Source organism: Podarcis gaigeae (assembly GCF_964106915.1).
Source record: "Podarcis gaigeae genome assembly, chromosome: 6".
Taxonomy (NCBI): Eukaryota; Metazoa; Chordata; class Lepidosauria; order Squamata; family Lacertidae; genus Podarcis; species Podarcis gaigeae.
Window position 1 is genome coordinate 62,664,944 of NC_139682.1, and position 22,470 is coordinate 62,687,413.

Sequence of the window (22,470 nt, forward strand, 5' to 3'; positions counted from 1 at the left end):
TGGTTTCAGCTAAAAAGGCTACACCGTCACGCCAGAAGCAGTTTAGTCATGCTGGCCACATGCCCCAGAAAGCTGTCTGCGGACAAACGCCGGTTCCCTCGGCCTGAAAGTGGGATGAGTACCACAACCCCAGAGTTGCCTTTGACTGGACTTGACCGTCCAGGGGTCCTTTACCTTTTTACCCTACCAGGGCAACCTGAATACAGTGGTACCTCAGGTTAAGAACTTAATTCGTTCTGGAGGTCCGTTCTGAACCTGAAACTGTTCTTAACCTGAAGCACCACTTTAGCTAATGGGGCCTCCTGCTGCTACCGGAGCACGATTTATGTTCTCATCCTGAAGCAAAGTTCTTAACCCGAGGTACTATTTCTGGGTTAGTGGAGTCTGTAACCTGAAGCGTATGTAACCTGAAGCGTATGTAACCCAAGGTACCACTGTATTCCTGCATTGCAGGGGACTGGATTAGATGATCCTTGGGGTCTCTTCCAACTGTATAATTCTATGGTGTGGGAAATGGGAGCTGAAGGGTGGGGCGGGAGAAGAGCCAAGGAGAAAGTAAGACTAGCTGTAACCCTACTGGCAGGAAGGAAGGAAGCAGGCTTGGCTATGTGGGCCATAGGGCACAAGTTGCTAGGTATAGAGTTTATATTCTAATCACAGAATTCTGTACCTGTGGCTTCTATTGCCATTGCAAGAGGTATGACTCATGAACCCCAAGAAAACAAAAGGAGCAAGTAGAGGATTAATCCAACCAACTCTTCAGCTACAGCCTTCTTCTACCACTATTTATAAATTATATACTTCCTAGGAGATTTTATAGAGTAGATACTCAAAGTACATATGACTTCACCTTTCAAAGGAAGGGGAAAGAAGCATGAGAGCAAAAGATATGACTCAATTACTGTGGAAATTAGATCAGTTTTCAGCAGGAAGAAATGCAAGTGTACTTTCAGATAAATATTTGGCTTTGAGCCAATTGCAATGTAATTACATTAGTCAGAACTCAAGAACAGGAATTCAATCTAACAACCCATACTATCTGCTACCTACCCACCAATTGAAATTATGAAATACAGTAATAAATTCTAGTCAGTCAACTTGCCCAGAAAGCTATAACTGCCAAATAATGTATTTTAAACACCCAGTAGCAGATATTTTAATTATAGTTTAACGCAGTGCTTTCCCCCCCTAAAAAAACCAACGTTTAGGGGTACTCTCATTTTGACTCAAGAAAATCATCATTTTATAGTTGAAATCGGGAAAAATAAATACAGTAGATGGACAAAAGTACAGAGATTAACAAAATGTTTAGGGGTATGCGTACCCCAGCATACCCCCAGAAAAAAGCACTGGTTTAATGATATGTTTTTGTACCCAACATTAGTTAACTTCGCTGTGCCCACTGGAAGTGTTTTGCTAATTTCACTATACAGTCCAACTGGAGGGAAACTGACCAGACAAGCTTTGTGGAAATGACAAACTAGAGGCTGATATTATGATTTTATAGCATAAAAGCTGAATAGTCATATGCATAGTCATAAACTAAACTATGCATAGTCATAAACTATTGCTCGTTATAATTGTTCCTCTTCTCTTAAAAATAATAATCAAAGAGCAAAAAAACAAGAGCTGGAAGCCTGGATTGTGAAACTCTAAACACTAAAACACCACCAAATTACTTGCTCTTCCCAGAAATTCAAAGCAATTCCAGATCATTTCAAACTCACTCACACATTAAAGCTTTTTCTTTTTCTTTTCATATACTGTGGTACCTCGGGATGCGAACAGGATCCGTTCCGGAGCCCCATTCGCATCCCAAACGGAACGTAAGATGCGACGGCGTGTCCGCGGGTTGCTGCTTCCGCGCATGCGGTCATTTTGAGCGTCTGCGCATGCGCAAGCGGCGAAACCCTGAAGTAACGCGCTCCGTTACTTCCGGGTTGCCGCGGAGCACAACTTCAACGTGCTCAACCCGAAGCGCATTCAACTTGAGGTATGACTGTACTCTATCAACTAAGAAACCTTTAGAAAAAGGTTTTCTATACATGAAGAATTCAAGTTTCCATTCCATATTTTTCTTTATTTACCTGTCAGAACTGCTAAGGAACATTACATACTAAACTGCACTGTGTTCAGCAAGACACATACACAGGGATGTGTATTTGGTGTATTTTCTCTTTCAAAGAATCATAAGCACTAATTTTAGAATACTGTTCTGCTTTTGTTTACAAACTATGTGAAATTTGCCCAAAGCCACAGTGCAAACGTTTAAAACACTCACAGTAGGTATAAATTTCAAAATTTAAAAGGTAAGCTCCAAATGAGGTGATTAAAGGTCAGCCTAGCTTATTTTACTGACTCTCTTAGACCATGAATGTACAAGCTACCTGCTGAGTGAAATGCAATTAACTCACAATGACAAAGCATGCAGGAGAATTGTGCCTGTGTCGCTTTGTGGGCAGCTTTGCTGTTCACTACAATTACAAACGTTTAGCTCATACAACTTTTCTAAAATCAAGTAACTAGAAACTGGGTTCTAACAAAAGACAAATATAGAAGACTACAATTAGTTACCTTTAATTGCAAGCTTTCACTCTGGTCTGATTTGAAGCCAACTTGCAGTGATAACTTGGTAACAAAGGAAAAACAAGATCCAGTATCTCTGCTGTAAGTGGCTCAATGGCACAAGGTATGAGAATGGGGTTCTGCTCCCAGTTCAGATTTGGTCTGGATTCTCTTTCCCAGCCATAATTATTTCAGAGAGCGGGATGGTGCTGCAGGAAGGTAAATCAGCTGTGACGCTCACTATCCAATGCATCCTCACTAACTTTTCCATTGAGAATTAACAGTGTCTCAAAATGCGAATAGCAACAATATTCTATAACTCTGAGAAACAATCCTGTGGCAGATTTCACAAAAACAGAAAAACTCCAACAGCACACTATGTTCAAAAACGTATCTGTCTTCTCTGGGTTTTTTCAAAGGTGAGCTGCTCTCTGCACACTCAGAGTGAACCTTGGTCCAGATTCCTGATCTAGCCTGAGTTGAATATTTTTAGGTTCAGTATATGCCAACTTCGTTGAACTCAGCAAATCTGGCTGGATTATGACCCCTGTGTTTAAACTTTATGAAAAGATTATCAGCCAAGCCCCAACGAAAAATAAATAAAATCAAAACCTCTGGATGACATTGCTTTAGGATTGCAGCATAAGCCTTTCCATATAAGGCAATTCACACGCTCCATTTCTGGTCTTGCATTACTCAGCATGATTTGGTCATTCTAGGCTTACTCACTGAGGCAATACTGAGGTGACGAAACCACAGACTGACAGAGCAGAAGTGATTCTTTCTCCAAAAAATAGGATCATGTACTCTTCAAAATGTTACTGTTCATGCTATTAATACTTACTCCTCCTTCTTACAGACCAATATTTCAGACTGCAAGAAGAGAACAAAGCAATTTAGTGTTCAGCATTTAAACACCATCTTTCAGTGCCTATTCACCTCACCCCCACTGTAAAAACTTAAAGCTCTCACTCATTTAAAGATCACTTGATTCTGTCTGAAAGCAAAAAGCTTAGAAGAAGCCAACAATCTGTGGATTCAGTGTCAGACTTGTAGGAACCTGGTGCCGATTCTTTCAAAGCAGGGGTCTTAACACAACCCTCAGCCAGGAAGGAGGTGGCCCCACCAGTCAAAAGATGTCACAGCGCCCAGTGAGTATCCCTGAATTAACCCTTGACCAAGTTTCTGGCAAGCAGACAGGAACCACCCAGTTAAAGAAGAGATTTAGTGACTCATTTTATTCCACAGGAAACCTCTGAAGTCAAGAATAAGTCTATGAACTCCCACTTTCCCCTTCTGTCTTATAATTCACAAGCCATCCTTCCTCCCCATCTGTGCACTAAATGAAACACCTAAAGAAAGGGAAGTTCAGAAAAGAGAGTATCCAGCTGCAAAGGAAGACAGGGTTCCCGAACTCATCCAGATGAGGAATCTTGGCAGGTGCAGTTAAACAAAAAACTGCAGTACTGTTCCACATAAAGCTACGTTTATTTATGAATTGCTTCCCATGAAGCATCACAAAGTGACTGAATGACACACACACATTGTTTACATATATAATCTAATGCAGGTAACAACTGGGATGACAACCTCCATTTTAAAAGCATGTTGAAAGGTCTTCAGTAGGTGCCAAAAAGACTGTAAAAAGATGGCAGGGGCCACCACATTAAGCCAAGAGGGGCAATGGTTGAGGGAGCACATGGTTAGGCGCATAGATGAAAACACTTTGTCTATGCCATCAGGCTGCAGCAAATGAAACCAATCCCACAGTGTCACTTGCAAACCTTGTGGTAGGCACCTCTCTGGAGGCTGCAGTAAATTCTCTTGAACTAAAAGCATGCAGGTGCTTCTCTGGTCATCTCAACAGGAAAATGGCTGCAACTAGCTATAAGCCCTACCTGATTCACAATCCCTTTGTGAATGTTGTCCAGTCATTTGGAATCACAAGAAATGATCCTTTTTGAAGAACATCCGCAAAAACAAAAAAGCTACAGGAAGGACTCCTAAGTGGAGATTGTGAGGAGATACATTACAGTCGTACCTTGGAAGCCGAATGGAATCCGTTCCGGAAGTCCGTTTGACTTCCAAAACGTTCAGAAACCAAGGCGCGGCTTCCGATTGGCTGCAGGAAGCCGCACTGGATGTTCAGGTTCCAAAAGAACGTTTGCAAACTGGAACTAACTTCTGGGTTTGCGGCATTCGGCAGCCAAAACGTTCCGAGTGCCAAGGCCTTCGGCTTCCAAGGTACGACTGTACTTGTGTGCATATGTTACATGTGTGTATACACACCCACACTTGCTACACTGAATTCAGGAGAATTAAATGCTGTTCAACACTTTATGTAACAAACACTCTTTTTTGGGGGGGGGTGAGGGCTCAAACAAAATTCCACGTTTCTTGGAGATATAGTCAACTGATGCTCCCTGGTGTGCATCCTTTACCTTTTAGGGATGTTCATCTAGCCTTCATGTGTTTACTGGAGGAAACACTGAGAGAACACCATTGCAGCTGTGACAAGTCATGACTGTTGCATGAAGTGTGAAGCAGCCCTTATAAACTGGCAGATGCGTCTTGTTTACAGGGCTTGAAATCTGCAAGCTACCTCTCAATTTCAAACAAAAATCTCTCTTCCACTTTAAAGTATTATTCAATAAAAGGGCCACATTCATTCTGTTATGAAACAATTAAAGGTTTGAATAGAACCTTTGGAGGTTATGAATATCTTTGTTTAATGCCTGCATTCATTTGCTGTAAACTTCCGTGAACCTTTCCTGCTTCATTAATACTCCCTGCACTACTTCCAAGTTTCTCTTTCCTGGCTCCAAATCGACCTTTGAGCAAAAGTTAATAGCCCAATAGCCAGGCTCAGCTCACATTCTTTTACAAATGAATTTGGACTACTGAACAGCTGTCACTAAGAGTGGAATGCAGAGGACTGAAGGAAACCATAAAGTATGGCTAACTATCTTTACTGGTAGATTAAAATATAACTTTTTCCACTTTAACATCAAATTCCAGACATATATTGGCTCAGTTCTGATGTTCTTCATTGGCCAGCTGCCAAACCATTTATTTTTGAAGTGTGTACCCCACTTTTCCTAAGAAAAAAATTCAAAGCAGCTTACAAAATAAATCATAAAAAGCAATTACATAAAAAATAATCACAAATTTAAAACTGCCAATCTAGCAATAAGAAGTCACAAAAAGGTGGATGTGGTAAAAAGTGGAAGACCTCTCAACTGTGACATGTGATCCGGCATTTGAAATCCCATCCAATGTGGGCTGCACACTTCTTTTCAGACCAACAGTTCCCCCAAACCAAGGTGTGGCAAAAAGGAGTCCTCGGCAGACTATCACACTTCCATCTCTCCTCATAAACTCAAATCCCCTCCTTCGAGGAGAACTAGTGTAGAGCTTTGCCCCAAGGAAATGTAGCTCTTTATGGGGCTTGGAGACCTGAAGCACAGAAATTCCAGCACTCTCATGGCACCAATACCTTTGGCTACTGGGGTGGAGGAAGCGTGGCATTGTTGAAACACTGTTTAATTTATGTATGTCACATAGACGCCCCTGAATTCAAGATGGCAACAACTGAACACTGGGTTTGTTTTTTGGTTTTTTAGTATGCCAAAGACAACTAACAAAGAAGCAATGGACCCGGAGAAGATATTCAAGATATTCCCACTGATAGTGAAATCCAAGTCTGGTAACTACTTTATAAAGAATACATCTAAGTTTAAGGCTACAATTCTCAGTGATATTCTCATAATTCTAAATGATTTTTCAAAAACAAGGTTCTTGTATATTAAATACAGGATGAACAGGGTCTGCCAGCCAATGTGAGTCATACTCAAGAGTAAACTTGTCCATTTATTTAAATGGCCTCTGAGTGTGACTAACATAGTGGCTGTCACCGTACTGTCTAATAGTAGTTGTTTGCTATTTTCTTAACTAAATGCTGGCATTTCAAACCATCTGCCTATCCACTTATTGTACCTAAATTCATGCACCCCAAGGATACACACAAGATTTAAGAAAGAACTTAATAGCTCTACTTTAACAAAACATTTCACTAATAAGCTTATTATGTTAGTTACTGTATATTCTCCATGTTTAATTGCCAGCTACAGAGTCTTACTAATGACTAATTTGTTTATACTTAGAAAGTTGCAGTCTATTGTTTGCAAGGACTACATACTTCATTGCTCATAGAAGACTGGGCTCGTGATCTATGACTAATCAGAGCTCAAGCCAAATTAAAATGTAACTGGACCCTACAATTAAGAATACCAATATTGTGCCCATGCCCATTTTGTCCTAAACAATGCCAAAATTCATTTGTGTTCCCAAAGGGTAACTGCCACCATAACAGTTTAGCTTCCCTTTCTATGGATCCCTGAATCCATTACACAATCCATTATCAGAGATCTCTGAAGCATTTGTTCATTTCTTGAAACAATTTCTAGTGAAGCTCTGAGCTTCAAAAGGCTATCTGGACCAAACTCTGGTATGGAGCCTAAGTCCTCTATATGCAAATGTCTCTAACAAACTAGGCAACATCTCCCAGAATTTATTTGCCAGAAACAGAAAACAGATGGGGCCAAGATACATTACAGAAAAAGTATCTCTAAGACAGAAAATATGTGGCATAAAACACATGCAGAAAGCAAAAATTCTTTGTGAGCTAAACCACAATGACCAGAGTGAAATGGCTTCTCAATTCCAAATCAGACAATTAGTTTTCTGAAGACTGCCATAGGAAACATTCATCCTGGTGTCATAAAATTGGAGGCCCACAGTGCCTAGAAAATGTATGGCACTTTAAACATCAAAAATATTAATAAATAATCTTTCCAGAATAAAAAAGGAGGGTGCAACACACACACACACCTCAGCCTTTTCTTCAGAAATACTAAAATAGTCTACAGCAAGGAGATTATATAGGGCAGTATTTGATGTTAGACCTACTCAGAGTAGACCCACTGAAGTTAATAATCAAAACTAACTTACGTTCATTTATTTCAACGACTCTACTCTGAGTGGGACTTAGCAGAGTTGCTGGACCCCAAGAGGAAAAAGGCAGCCTGAAGTCTATAAAAATCATGTTTCAAGAGGAAAAAAATTCTGCTAGATGTATTATCCCTGTCTTCCCTTATTTCACTTCCACCTGAGTTTTTTTTAAATGAAAAGCTTACTGAATATGAAATACTAACCATCTTGCCATGCCCATGATCTCGATCTCTCTCTCTGCACCTCACCCCCTTTTCATTGAAATCAACTTTTAACTACAGTGGTATGTTGGTTTTCGAATGTCTCACAAGTCGAACGTTTTTGAATGCCAAAAACTCGGAAGTAAATGCTTCGGTTTTTGAACGCTTTTCAGAAGTCGAACGTGCCACGCAGCTTCCGTACTGAGTTTTCCGGAAGTAAATGCTTCGGTTTTCGAATGTTTCAGAAGCTGAAAGGTCTTCCGGAATGGATTATGTTTGAAAACCGAGGTACCACTGTATTTCCCTTTAACCAGAAGGACAAGACATACCATATTTTTCGCTCTATAGGATGCACCTTTTCCCCTCCAAAAATGAAGGGGAAATGTGTGTGCGTCCTATGGAGCGAATGCAGGCTTTCGCTGAAGCCTGGAGAGCGAGAGGGGTAGGTGCGCACCGACCCCTCTCGCTCTCCAGGCTTCAGGCAGTTATCTGCAAGCCTTCGGAGAGCGGCGGGAGTTGGCGCTGCGCTCCCCAGGCCTGCGGATAGCAGCCTGCAGCCCGGGGAGCGCAGCGCCAACTCCCGCTGCGCTCCCCGGGCTTCAGGCAGCTATCAGCAACCCTTTGGTTTCTTTGCTCTTTGGGGCTGGGGGGATTTTTTTTTCTTTATTCCCCCCCCTCAAAAAACTAGGTGTGCCCTATGGTCCGGTGCGCCCTATGGAGCGAAAAATATGGTGCTCCAATAACTGATCACGAACTAGTCTAGGTCTCCAATTCACAGTGAAGCAACCTTTTACAGGTACTGTATAAAGTAAGAATGGGAAAAGATCATTTCCCCTGCATAATTAAAGACAGATTATTCACAAACTGGCATGCAGGGTAAGTTTAAGAGTGTGTTTTTTAAAGGGGGGGGAGGGAAAGGCAAGCCACACAAGCTTAGAAAGGCAAGCCACACAAGTCAAGTCTCTTGTTCTCTCATTCTTTCCCTATAAATGTTCTGCAGGCAAATTAATTCCTTCAGTGGCATTTTGTGGCCTTTCAGTTATGAATGCAGACACCTGTGCAGTGCTATTACTAAACTCCTGGATCGGGTAAACAGTTCTGCTGACAATAACAGAATGGAATGGAATCTAGTTCAGTCTGCTTTAGCAGTTGTTATTACCATATAAGATTGGCAGTTTTCATGCTTAAGGTGTTCCAAGACATTAAGGTAAAGGTAAAAGGTAAGGAGATTCTGAGTTTAGTTACTTTCTGAAAACTCTATTTAAGGAGCGGGTTTGATCTATACATTTGCCTTCTCTTAGAAATAGTAACATTTCTACTCCTTTCTAAGTATTTGTGAAAGCCGTTCTGGTAATGTCCTCTTTTGAAGGTCCCTCTGACAATCTTGACATGAAACTTTTTTTTACATGTTACAAGTTTCGTTCATTGCTATTTGCATAGTGCTTTCGCAACCATTTCCTGTTCATACTCCCTAGTCTTGTCATCCACAAACCATGATTTAGTGTTAGGTGGAAAGTTCAGGTTTCAAAATTTTTATTTTACACAATGTTGGTTAATAGAAGAAAATGTGTCACGTGTCTCGGGATGTCATCTCCTCATCAAAAATACATTTTGCAAAATCCCAGGATTTTTAAAGTTTGCTGCATGTCTCACTGGTTGCAATGAACAAATGCCCTTTAGTGACGAAACTATAATACTGCACCAGACCATGACAGATTGTATATGTAGTTTTCTCTGGTCTGGCTCCCTTCTAAGTGTTGCTATCACTACAGAGGGAAGCCGAGGGGCTTTATCAGATAATAGGAGACTGGCTGCTCCTTCTATTATTAGTTGCAAAGCTACATTAACAGGCAGATTTTATATGAGCTGGTTAAAACTGAATTTTGGAATACCAAAAATGGCATGCAGAGAGACTAGGATTAAGGAGCTCAGGCCACAGGACAAAGACAGGCACTCCAGGAAAATTCTCTGCGGAGTCTAATCTTCTCATTCCCTGGACATTTGGCCAGTTGACCAGCCTCTCTCCCTTATGTAAAAACTTCTAGAAAACTGTGTCCAATGAGCAGCTAGGCCAGGGGTAGGCAATGAGCAGCCAAGGCCCAGGGGACAAATGCAGCCCAATCAACTTCTCAATCCAGCCCGCAGACGGTCCGGGAATCAGCGTGTTTTTACATGAGTAGAATGTGTACTTGTATTTAAAATGCATCTCTGGGTTATTTGTGGAGCATAGGAATTCGTTCACTTTTTCCCCCAAAAAATATAGTCCGGCCCCCCACAAGGTCTGAGGGATGGTGGACTGGCCCACGGCTGAAAAAGGTTGCTGACCCCTGAGCTAGACTATACCACCCTGAATCAAAAGGTTCAAGCCCCAACCCTGTTAGGCTCCATATAACATTTTGCCATTTTAAACTTAAATGAGACTCATGTCTCATCAAATAATTATTAGATAAAAACTGATGTGGCACAATACTTGAAAGGCCAGCGACACAAATTAAACTCCCATGTTTTGCTTTCAGAAACGCCTGTAAATTGTGGAACTTGACAAACTTGTTATAAGTCTATCTTGTTTATTCCATTGAAATCCCCTAAGGGAAGTACTAGTCAAAGGAAGAATACTGGGGAAATGCCTGCCCTGAGAAAAAGCTGGTTCTCTGCACTTGAAGGGTAAGAGCATAAGAACATAAGAGCACTGCTGGATCAGACCAAAGGCCCATTCTATCCAGCATCCTGTTCTCACAGTGGCCAGCTAGATGCCCATAAACCCACAAGCAGAACCTGAGTCTAACCCTCTTCAGTTGTGATTCCCAGCCACTGGTACTCAGAGGCATATACTGTTGGTATAACATACCCATCATGGCTAGGAGCCATTGGCAGCCTTAATCTACATGAATTTGTCCAATTCTCTTTTAGGTTGGATTTTAAAAATTCTCAAATCTTTTACATATACCCCCCCCCCCGCCGTGGACAGGTAGTATGAATCAGCATCAAGCATTCTGTAGTTCCCCAATGGACATACAGGCTAGAAAGCAAACCATCCAATGCAATTGCACCTGACCTTTCCGTAACAAGGAATGATACTTATTATGCATATGAGTCAAAGGTAATTACGCTAATAAGCTTTCGAAAGCTCACCCTCCTTTTTTCTTGGTGGGGATCATTCAATTATTCAAGATGTCAAGAAATACTGTGAGACATTTTGTCTTATTCCCAGAACAACGGGCACAAAGTCCAGAGTTTTTTAGTTTGGTTATTTGTACAAACACTCTTGACTTTAACATGATAAACTATAATGGCCAAGCAGAAAAACTCTGGGTTGTGCATTCTGCAAAACAAAAAACAAAAAAACCCATACACTCCTAGAACAAGGTGTGCTGGTACAGTTAAAGGTATAATTTGTGTCTCCTATGTTTTGAAATAAATATTGCACCTAACATCTCTGGAGCTATGTGTAGTTATATTCTATACTAGTTCTCAAACATTTGTGGGTAGATTATAAAAGAGAAAGCTTTGTTTACAGCAGTTGTAGCGAAAGAATATCAGACAAGTTATTTTTAAAACTATCAAATTTCTAGCTGTACACTGAAAAATTCCAAAATCATGAAAGGTGCCCAGATTTAATGAAACAATCGGGGTGTAGAAAAAGCAATTAATGTATACAAGAAAGGTTCAAAACTAAAATACTGGATTAAATACTTAATTCGTCCCGGAGGTCCGTTCTTAACCTGAAACTGTTCTTAACCTGAAGCACCACTTTAGCTAATGGGGCCTCCTGCTGCTGCTGTGCCTCCATCACACGATTTCTGTTCTTATCCTGAAGCAAAGTTCTTAACCTGAAGCACTATTTCTGGGTTAGCAGAGTCTGTAACTTGAAGCGTATGTAACCTGAAGTGTATGTAACCCAAGGTACCACTGTACATAATATAAAAAAAATCTGAGTCAGACTCAAAAAAACCTCTTCTAAAGGCTATCTTATGATTTTCAAACTTTTGGGACTGGCAGCCCCGAGATTATTCTATGCCAGCTCCACAAATCTTTCATGAACTATAATCATCTTCATCAGAATAAAAACAATAAGCACTGATTTCAGACAAATGATCACATTTCAGATGATGAAATGTTAAAACAGGATGGATTATCAAGTAATATTTTATATGAATAAACATTTTATCAGACATATATATATATATATATATATATATTTCCTGCAATATATATATATATTGCAGGAAAGGTTTTTAATCAGAATATTATAATTCCTGCTCAGGAGTCTTAGTGGCAAAATCTATGTACTCTTCTATTCTGACATATGATTATGCAGCTATCTTCCTCTGCATTTGGACGCTGGTTGCAGAACTGTTTAATGGTGGATTTAGTATCAGCAGAGGACTGACCTCTAGTGGACAAATGGAAGAGCCAACTCAGCAGAGTTGACAATGAACAGAAAGCTACCGGTAATTCCATTTTACATTAATCTAGAACAGATGAGAATAAAACAGAGCTGAAATTGTGTGGTGAAAAAGTCAAACACATTTTAAAATCAGTATTTATCTACTGCACAGCTAAAAAATTATTTGATGGATAAACATAACGTAAATTATTGAAGGGAGAGGGGAACCCCCCCAGGCTTAATTCAGAAGTCACAGAGCAGATTGCCAGCAGAACAGGGGACAAGCAGAGAAGCTCAAGGAACTGCTCTGTGGTCTTTCACTGACACACAGTGAGAGGGTCCAGCTATGTCTGAAGGACCAATGACAGAAGTTGCAGGGGTGATGTCCCTGGGGCTCAACACCATCTCCTGAGCTTGGCCTGGTGGAGATAGTAACCCGATACTCTGGAGCTCTTGCTACCAAGAGTGTAACTCGCTGCAATGCCTGCTTACCAACACACACAGAATGAAAATATTAGAGACTGCCCTTTTAAAAAGCTTTCCACCCCTCAGGAAGGAGATTGACTGTAGGCTACATAGTGAACATAACAGACCGAGTATGTAAGTGCTTGTCTGGAACTAGGAACCCATCAGAACAAGTTGTTTGGTCTCTAAGAATTGTCCAAGGTTCTGGAGGATGTCTGACCACTCAGCTTTGGTGTGATACGCAGCCTCCGCAAAGGTACTCAATACTTATTGCCATCAGCTGAAGACCAGTTGCTAGTTCTACTTTCTCCCAACCACCCGATGGGATCAATCTTGTCAGGAGTAGGCACTATCTGAATTAAATATTACTGTCCTCTCTGCAGTTGAAAAGTGAAAACTGAGCAACAAAACATTTTCTTTGTCTTTCGAAACAAGTGAAAAGTTATATAAACTTTAGTTGAGGAGTGAGAGTGTGGGCACATATTCCATATGCATCTACACAGTCCTATTTGTAGTACTGTGAAAAGTAAAGGTAAAGGAACCCCTGACTGTTAGGTCCAGTCGTGGACGACTCTGGGGTTGCGGCACTCATCTCGCTTTACTGGCCGAGGAAGCCGGCGTACAGCTTCCGGGTCATGTGGCCAGCATGACTAAGCCGCTTCTGGCGAACCAGAGCAGTGCACGGAAACGCCGTTTACCTTCCCACAGGAGCAGTACGTATTTATTTACTTGCACTTTGACGTGCTTTCAAACTGCTAGGTTGGCAGGAGCAGGGACCAAGCAACAGGAGCTCACCCCGTTGCGGGGATTCGAACCGCTGACCTTCTGCTCAGCAAGCCCTAGGCTAGTATGGTATTAGTTAAAGGCAAATTTAGAATTCATCACAGAATTGCACTTAATATTTCTATGGAAGATTTGCTTGTTAAACCTCCAGGTGGCACTATAAACCTCATCTCTGAATTATAAAAAAATATTAATTATCTATAAAGATACAAGGAACATCTGGATTCAATAATAAGGTTTCTGCTGTGGTATAATATTTACCTTCTAGTGTGAATGACAGGAACAGTCTGGCTATTAACGCACCAACTGGGAATCAGGTGATTAGCTTCCAATTCTTGCTCTACGACAAATCTTGCACTTGGCCTTTGGAAAAATCTGGAAAATAGATATTAAGTGGAATGATGAGAAAAGAAGACAGTAGCATCTGTAAAGGAGAGAGTGTGTTTTCCTACTGCAACAGTATAAAATTACTTTTTAGGATGTACAAATTTACCAGTATTATTAGCATTAAACATGACCTGATGAAAAGACCTGGTGCTTTAAAAAAAGGGGGTTTATGAACTGCCATCCTAACACAAAGTTAAACAAAGCAAAGGATGGGATTCAGCTAACCAGTTCTGTCAAGAGAAGCCCTGTGCAAGGACTTCTGCATGCACAATGGGGCTTTTCCCCCCCCTTCCCTCCAAAATTGACTCTGGAAGGGTTGGGACATTACCCATAACATTGCACAGGGGAAGGGGGCATTGCTGCATCTAGCAAGCTATAATGCTTGTGCAGGCAGAACGAATGGAAGAGTGTGACATTGAATTCTGCCAAATATCAGAAAAGCAACCTTAGTTAACTCCAAATGAACAGAATGTTTAAGAAATATATAGGCAAAAAGAAAGTGTCTGCAGCAGAATAATGAAGATGTGTTCCATTCATTAGTTTTATACATGATCTCTGTAACCCACACCCGGTTTCAAAATATCCCAAATCCCATGTCTCTTCTCCTGACCCCCAAATTTTTATCTTCCTAGAAATAACTGCAGTCTTAACTCTTTTCTCTTTCTGCTACTAGAAATCACTTTTGTACCAGGAGCCAGAGAACAAGAGTTCTGGTTCACACACTACGATAAGCCAAATGATGGTTTAGTGAGAACCTGCAGGCTCCTGGGAAGGAGAATGTGGCTGTTTTGCACCTCCCTGAGATAAGCCAGGAACTGACTTAGCATATTGTCCAAATCCAGGGCTCAAAATTTAACTTTCTCAGAACTAACCATAAGCAGTAACCAAGGTCCACAATTTTGCAAGCCACACTCACCATAGGAAGAAGTCACATGGTGTCTCTGGCAAGTATGATGAGCCCCAGACTCCCTTCTAATTTTGGAGCTGAGTGGATGATCCCAGATTTCTACCCACCCACAAGATTCAGAGGAAACACTGGATTTAGTTTACTCTCAAGAGCACCTGGCAAAGCCAAAGCCCCACTTCCATAGTTTAGAGCAGGTCTCGTTAATTAATGGATACTGTTTTGACCAAGACAGATAAAGTATACAAGCAAAAGTATTCAAAAATCATAAAGGTAGTCATGGGAAGGAGAAAGCAGAAACAATGAAGTTTGGAAAATGTGAGATTTTTCTTCCTGATGTATGTTTAACTTAAGATAAACTGAAAGCCCAGCACATACTGTAGGCTAAAACATGGCACTCAGGATCAAGCTAGACGCCAAACCCATGCAGTTTTCTTGCTGAATGGGAGGCCACTCTTACAAACACAATTCCAATGTCAAATGCAGCATCCAGGGCTCTGGCAAATAATCAGTGACAAACAATCAGGGTTGACAAGAGCTGTAGTTCAACATCTGGAGGGCACCATGCCCTCTGTCATAAACTGCCTATGAATCTTAACATACAATCAGTATACACCACCAATGTAAGAATGAAATTCTCAATAATCTTTGAAGTCCAGGTTTTGATTAATCTGATTTCTCAGGTTATCTTCCATCTTGTTTTCTTCTCAATTCTACTTAAATTCCTTTAATGTAAGCTTTGGAATTTTGCATTCAGAATTTATATTTTTAAACAAAAACATGGAGAAGGAGGGCCCATTGCTCAGTGATGGAGTGAGTGCCTCATATGCAAAATCTCACAGGGCACAGCAGCTAAAATGATCTAAGGCAGCAGAACTGGGAAAGACTCCCGTCTGGTACTCTGGAGAGTCTTCACCAGTCAGAGATTCAGGCTAGATCAGGGATAGGCAACCTAAGGCCCAGGGGCCAGATGCGGCCCAATCGCCTTCTCAATCCAGCCCGCAGACAATATGGGAATCAGCGTGTTTTTACATGAGTAGAATGTGTCCTTTTATTTCAACTCCATCTCTGGGTTATTTGTGGGGCATAGGAATTCGTTCATTTCCCCCAAAAAAATATAGCCCGGCCCACCACATGGTCTGAGGGATGGTGGACTGGCCTACAGCTGAAAAAGGTTGCCGACCCCTGGGCTAGATGGACCAGTGGTCTGACTCAGTAGGAGGCAGTTTCATACATCCCACCCCCCCGAAGATTAATAATAATAATAATAATTTATTATTTATACCCTGCCCATCTGGCTGAGTTTCCCCAGCCACTCTGGGAGGCTTCCAATTGAGTGTTAAAAACAATACAGCCTCAGTATCATTTAAATATACATCTAATACCCAAACACTAGATGCATTGGCTGAATCTCCCACTGTCCAGTTATTTAATGAAAGCATGTTATATCCTGTCACACAGTTTCACAATGTGCAGGGTGTCTTACAATTAAAACAATAAGGGATATTTAAAAAAAACTGAAAACAGCAGACTGGGAGCAAGAAAATACAGCAACATTAAAATAGATCTTAAAAATTGTAATTGTTATAAGTGGTAGATGAGCTAACAGTCCCACAACTCGGATTAAACTGGTAATTTCTCCTTTACTTGGAGCAAATACTGCCAAACCAGAGGAGACTTCTTGATTTACTTTGCCCTACTGCAAGTGCAGCCATTTTTATGAATGGAACTCCTACTGTGGGGAATATTCCCAGAATAGGTTACTAGTCACCAGTACTGGCATAAAACAAATTATTTTGTGGATCAAAGGCTTTTTGGCACTTTAAATTGAACTTAATTCTATCTGACTTTTGAGGATGCTTCGATCATTAATCTCCAAAATCTAGTTACAGATAGGTAGCCGTGTTGGTCTGCCATAGTCAAAACAAAAAAAATTCCTTCCAGTAGCACCTTAAAGACCAACTAAGTTAGTTCTTGGTATGAGCTTTCGTGTGCATGCACACTTCTTCAGATACACTGATACACAGTGTATCTGAAGAAGTGTGCATACACACGAAAGCTCATACCAAGAACTAACTTAGTTGGTCTTTAAGGTGCTACTGGAAGGAATTCTCCAAAATCTAGTTGGACAATCTCTTCTCTCTCTCTCTGGCTGAGTAAGATTGTCTTCCATGTACACAGTATTAGTGGTGTGTCCATAAATGACAGTGGAGGCCAATTCTGGATCCACACATCCTTCCACATTGGGGAACGTAGGTTTCTGGGTGGGAGTTGATCACAGTAAGAATTTGCCAAATGTGCCTTCCTCTTAGCTCGTTTCTCCCTTTCATCCTGAATTCGTGCTTCTTCAAAATCCACAATGCCTTTTGTAGAGGCTATTCTCCAACTGGAGCACTTGCAGGCCAGTGTTTCCTATTATCGGTGCTTATATTGCATTTTTTTTAGATTTCCCTGGAGAGTGTCTTTAAACCTCTTTTATTGTCCTCCAGTATTTCGTTTTCCTTTCTTAAGTTGGGAACAGAGTAGTTGTTTTGGAAGACGATAATCAGGCATCCAAACAACATGACCAGTCCAAGGACGTTGGTGTTGAAGAATCATTACAATACAATTATTGAGACTAGCCAAAGTGTCCACAAGAGTGGCAAGCTTTAGAGTTCTCTAGAACTCTTAATCAAGCAAGACACAACAACAAAACAGGGGGCAAGGGAAATGAGGATAATTTTTTTAAGTACAAAAATTAGGTTGATGTTGTAGCCATGAGGTCAGGTTGACTTCATGATGGAGACTGCAGGCTGAGTCCCTTCCTGTTACCAGGTTACAGGTATTGGGTTACACACCAAGGATGAACACCATACAAACGATGCTGATTACTGGGATGCTGTTAGGGCAAATTATATTTTAACTACTCATTTTAAGTACATTGTGATATTTCAAACTTAAATGAAACACACTAGTTCCTGATCTACACAGACAACAGAAATAAAGAGAAACATGAGAGTCTTTCATTTACCAAAGTAAGGGATTGATTTGGGGTGGTGCACTTGACAACCATCCAAAGTTCATATTAAAATTATTTTAATATGAAAATTAAAATTAGTACCTAGAACACCATCCAAAGGTAATCCCTGATTTTGCTAAATTAAAAACTGCCAAGTTTCTCTTTACTTCTGCTCTGTGCCTATGCCAGTAACCTCTGCATTTTGCTTAAGACAGTGATGGCTAAATCTTTTACAGGCCTAGGGCCAACAATGTGGAGCCAACTCTTAAGGACCAACATGACTACCTTTGCGCATTATTGCTCAATAAAGTGTTTTAAAGTTCTAGAGCCTTTGGGCCTGGACAGACTGACAGCATCCATTTAAAAATGTCAAAGGGCAAGAAAACATGTATTGTTGTTAACCTTAGATGCTATTATAATGCATTAAAATACTTCTCATGAAGTCACATTGAAGGAATAGAGGTAGAAGAAAAGTATACAAGCTTTAAAAACCCAAAAGTGTTTGTGTTCCCATGCCATTACTAAAAAGAATATGGTTAAGGTCAAAAGGATATTGCAGCAGAAAAGTGGTATGTAATTAACTTAAATTGGGGCAGAAATGGGATAGGAAAACAGCTCCCTCTCATGAACAATGGTACTCAAGTTATTTTGTAGACTAATGAGGACAAATACATTTATATGATATACTAGAATAGACTAATAAGAGATGAGCTAATGCAACTCACTGCCAATGGTTGATTTATTCCTACAGAAACATTATCAATGTTTCATACAATTTAGATTTTAAAATGCAGAATATATTATTTCCTTAGGAATATGCTGTTAAAAATGTAAGCCTCACATTTACCTTTTGAATAATATCTACTGGATATAGGAATGTGAAGCAATTATTTAATACAGTTCAAGATACTATCATCAATATTCATGCAAACACTTCTTTTGATTTTCCAGTATTCCCACGAATTTCAAACACAGACCTGGAACTGAATCAAACAAGCATCTCCTAAAAAAACAAAAACAAACCCACAGTGCAGTCCTTCTAAATTAATAACATAAAAAGATCTGCATGTGCAAAGTTAGTATACTGTATTAGGGATATGGTCTAAACCACTGAGCCCCCTGGCCTTGCTGATTGCAAAGGTTGGCAGTTCGAATCTGCAAAACAGGGTGAACTCTCATTGCTCTGTCACAGGTTCTGCCAACATAGCAGTTTGAAAGCATACCAGTGCAAGTAGATAAATAGGTAAGGTAAAAAGGTAAAAGTAAAAGAAAAATAGGTACCACTGCAGCGGGAAGGTAAACGCTGTTTCCGTGTGCTCTGGCACTCATCATGGTCCTCCGCGCACCAGTAGCAGTTTAGTCATGCTGGCCACATGACCCAGAAAGCTGACTGTGGGCAAACAACAGCTCCCTCGGCCTGAAAACTGAGATGAGCACCGTACCCCTTAGTCGCCTTTGACTGGACTTAACCGTCCAGGGGTCCTTTACCTTTTACCTTACTAGGGATAATGGGTTTAGACTGATCTGCACCCTGATACATGAACTTTGTTGTATACATTCAAGCCTGTCTTTCCCCAACTTACAACTATTTTTCTGCAGATCTGAACTTTAAGTAACTTGACCAAGAACACAAAGGAACCTTAATGACTACGCATGGCTCTGAGCTTGGATATTTCTACATCCAAGTATGTCAGTGGCTCATTTAGTTTATTTGCCTACATACAATGCATCCTATTATTCCTCCAGGTGAGGTGGAATGGGATCAAAGGAAAAGGAAGTTATAGGCACAATATGTATCTGTTTGGATACAAAAACATTCACAGATTACTACCAATTAGGAATGCAAGATTATGCATGGTCTTTTTTTGCTGCAACTCTGGTTTAGCAAGGGTGCATCATGAAATGGGAGAACAGTTAAGCACATGAACTGACTCTACCTGTCTTTTGAGCCTTGGAATACAATGTTTAGCCAACATATCAGCCACTTGTTTATTTTCTGCCTGCTGACACAAGATCAAAACGATTCTTGCTTCTTCCAGACCTACACTGAAAGCATAAACTTTTACCAGTGCCTAAATCGCTAACACAACAAGAACAGGAACGAGGAAAAAAGAGCAACTGAAACGACTTGCTTTTATATGGCTAAAAGTGAAAGTAAGATGTGGCAAATAAATTGTAGGACTCCTAAACTGCCAAAAAGGAATCTGATTAAAGCAGGCACAAATCAAAAAATATTGCGTGTTCTATTTCTGTTGTACAGAACCCCAGCTGAAATTTAAACACTGGGGACAAGACTTCCCGGTACATAATCCTCATGTAAGCATCACATCAAGGCAGCTGTATCGTGTTCAGATCAACATCTACAAGGCTTTTCCAGAGGAGAGAGGCTCTTGCATAGTTTCATGTCCCAGAGACATAATGAAATTCTACAGGTGAAGCATAATGAGACCTTTAGAAGATGGGAACATAAAAGCAGAAGAGCATGTTCCTCAGTAATGGTGGCACCCAAAGTTGAAATCCCAAAACAAGCACTGTATTGCTAGCACAATATATGGCAGTTTTATTAGTCTTAGTTACAGATTTTTCAGCTTGGAGATGCGCCTCTTTATCTCGAAACCTAAGTACAGCATGGCGTGAAGATTTGTTATGTGGCATTTAAGGAGTGCTGGATTTAAGATGAAAACCAGGATTCAAATCTATGTTTAACCACAAAATGCAATGGACAGTCTGATCCAGTTATTGCCTCTCCCCAATTGTACTTCACAGGGTTGTTGGGCAAATATAAACAGCATGATCCCAAGTATGTTACCTTTGGAGGAACTGAAGAATACCCATGTGACAAATAAAATTAAAATTATTGGGTGGTGGGCTATCTTCAAATGCTTCCCTTCACTATAATACATTTTATTGAGCTGCAATTATTTTTTGCTGTCTGGAAGTCAGACAAAAATGCTACTGATGTTCTCAAGCAATGGGGGCAACATAAATGAATAACTGTCTGATTCCACAATTTTCAAGAACACAGGACAAACTTTAGTACACAGAAGCCCCATGTTAAGCTGAAGACAGCTGCTTTTGTGTGGCGTGTATTTCCATGGATGCTCCACCACCACTCCCAGCCCCCCAACATGGAAACAAATTGTAGTAAGCTTAAAGTAGGATGAGCACTGAAAATTGTTCAATAGCCCTGTCCTTCGTACTATTAAGTACTATTGTGTCCCATGGCCACAGATACTGAACTGCATACCAGTTTATGTGTAAGCAAGAGTTTGTCTAGAACAGGCAAGCAATAATAAGCTTGGGAAATAAATTGAGTGTATAATTAGTTATCATAATAGAGCAAAACTTAGCATGAGGACTAAGTTTTCAGACGGCAAGTCTAAACACTTTCCCGGAAGTAAGCCTCACTGGGACTTACTTCTGAGTAAACATGCACAGGATTGGATTGTAATGAAACAGCCAACATAGCCCCAATTACCGCATCAGACACATTAGATAAGACAAAAATTGCTTTCTCCCAGTGCTGACATGAGCGAAGATGTTTGAATCGTGTACAAAAACAACTAGGCAATTACTTCACAGACACGAAGAATAGGTCCCTAATGCTGTAAAGAATGTGGTTGCAGAAGTATTAAAGAGCAGTGCTGATAATGAGCAACACTGGTTTGCCACCCATAACTAAACTATTTTGTAAATATTTTCACAAACCTAAGAAGCTATTTTTATCCAAACAAGAACACTGATAACAATTCAACCATTGCTTTACGAAAGTCATCATGTAACAATGGCAATTTTCGACAGAATAATCTCCAATTTAACAAATTCTCCCCTTCTGTTCTCCACCCACTCAACCCACAGGAACTATTATTATTCATGTTCCTACTGTGAATCACAAGTTCCTATTAAAAAAAAAAAAGCCTTCCAGAGATTTACGCCGATTATGCGGAATCTGATCATTAGCCCACCTAGCCTGGGTTTATGTACCCCAGTGAGCAGCAGCTCCCCAAGTTACACTCAGAATAATCCCACTGAAATAAACAGACTTAAATTAGTCACGACTAATTTCAACAGATTTGCTCAGAGTACAGCTTTGCTTTAAACCAGAGCCTAGGAATGGCACACTCTCTTTAAAACCAGGTATGTAGTTTGTGCAGTGGCGTAGCGTGGGGGGTGCAAGGGGGGCCGGCCGCACCGGGCGCAACTTCTGGGGGGGGCGCGCTCGCTGCCTCCGGAGTCGCCGAGGAGCCGCTGCCTGCCATGCCGCCCTGGCTGCTTCAGCCGCGTCCGACAGCCGGCTCGAGGCTCCTTCCGGCCTTGTCTCCCGACGGGGCGCTGCGGGCGGAGGCTCCGGCACCAAGCGCCACGCCGCCCAGGCTCGGGTCGCTGTCTGGACGCGCGCAGCCCGCCAAACGCGCCACCGGCGGCGAATGAAGCGCCCAGCCGGAGCCACCTGCGCTCTAGTTCCTGCGCGCCAAGTCCGCCCGCCCGCCCCGGAGGCCGGCCAACGCACTGGCCCCAGAGGCGCCCCCTCCCCGCGCCAGAAAGAAGCCGCGTCGGGGCTAGCCGGGCCGGGGAGGGAGACCGAGAAGGCTGCGCCGCGACGCCCAAAGACGCGCGTCTTGGCGCAAAGGGGCCCGCGGCACCCAGACGCTGAAGGGACCCTCTCCCCCTGACCCGCCACTGAACTGCAATTCCCAGCTCCCTTGGCAAATCCCAGTCCCCAATCCCCAAGATGCTTTATTTGAGGCAGGGGTCCTTTAATTGCAAAAAC

The 22,470-nt window shown here is 41.3% G+C and overlaps 1 protein-coding gene across 2 annotated transcripts in view; it reads right to left on the reverse strand.

Moving 5' to 3' along the window:
• Positions 1–22,470, reverse strand: part of GNG12 (G protein subunit gamma 12) — a 35,950-nt gene that overhangs the window by 7,751 nt on the left and 5,729 nt on the right. The window contains exon 2 of one of the 2 annotated variants that reach the window (XM_083743148.1): positions 13,672–13,785. The exons of the other annotated variant lie outside the window; for it this stretch is intronic. The gene's annotated coding sequence lies outside the window, so the exon portion shown is untranslated. The remainder of the gene's footprint in view (positions 1–13,671; positions 13,786–22,470) is intronic. 2 annotated transcript variants of the gene reach the window in all.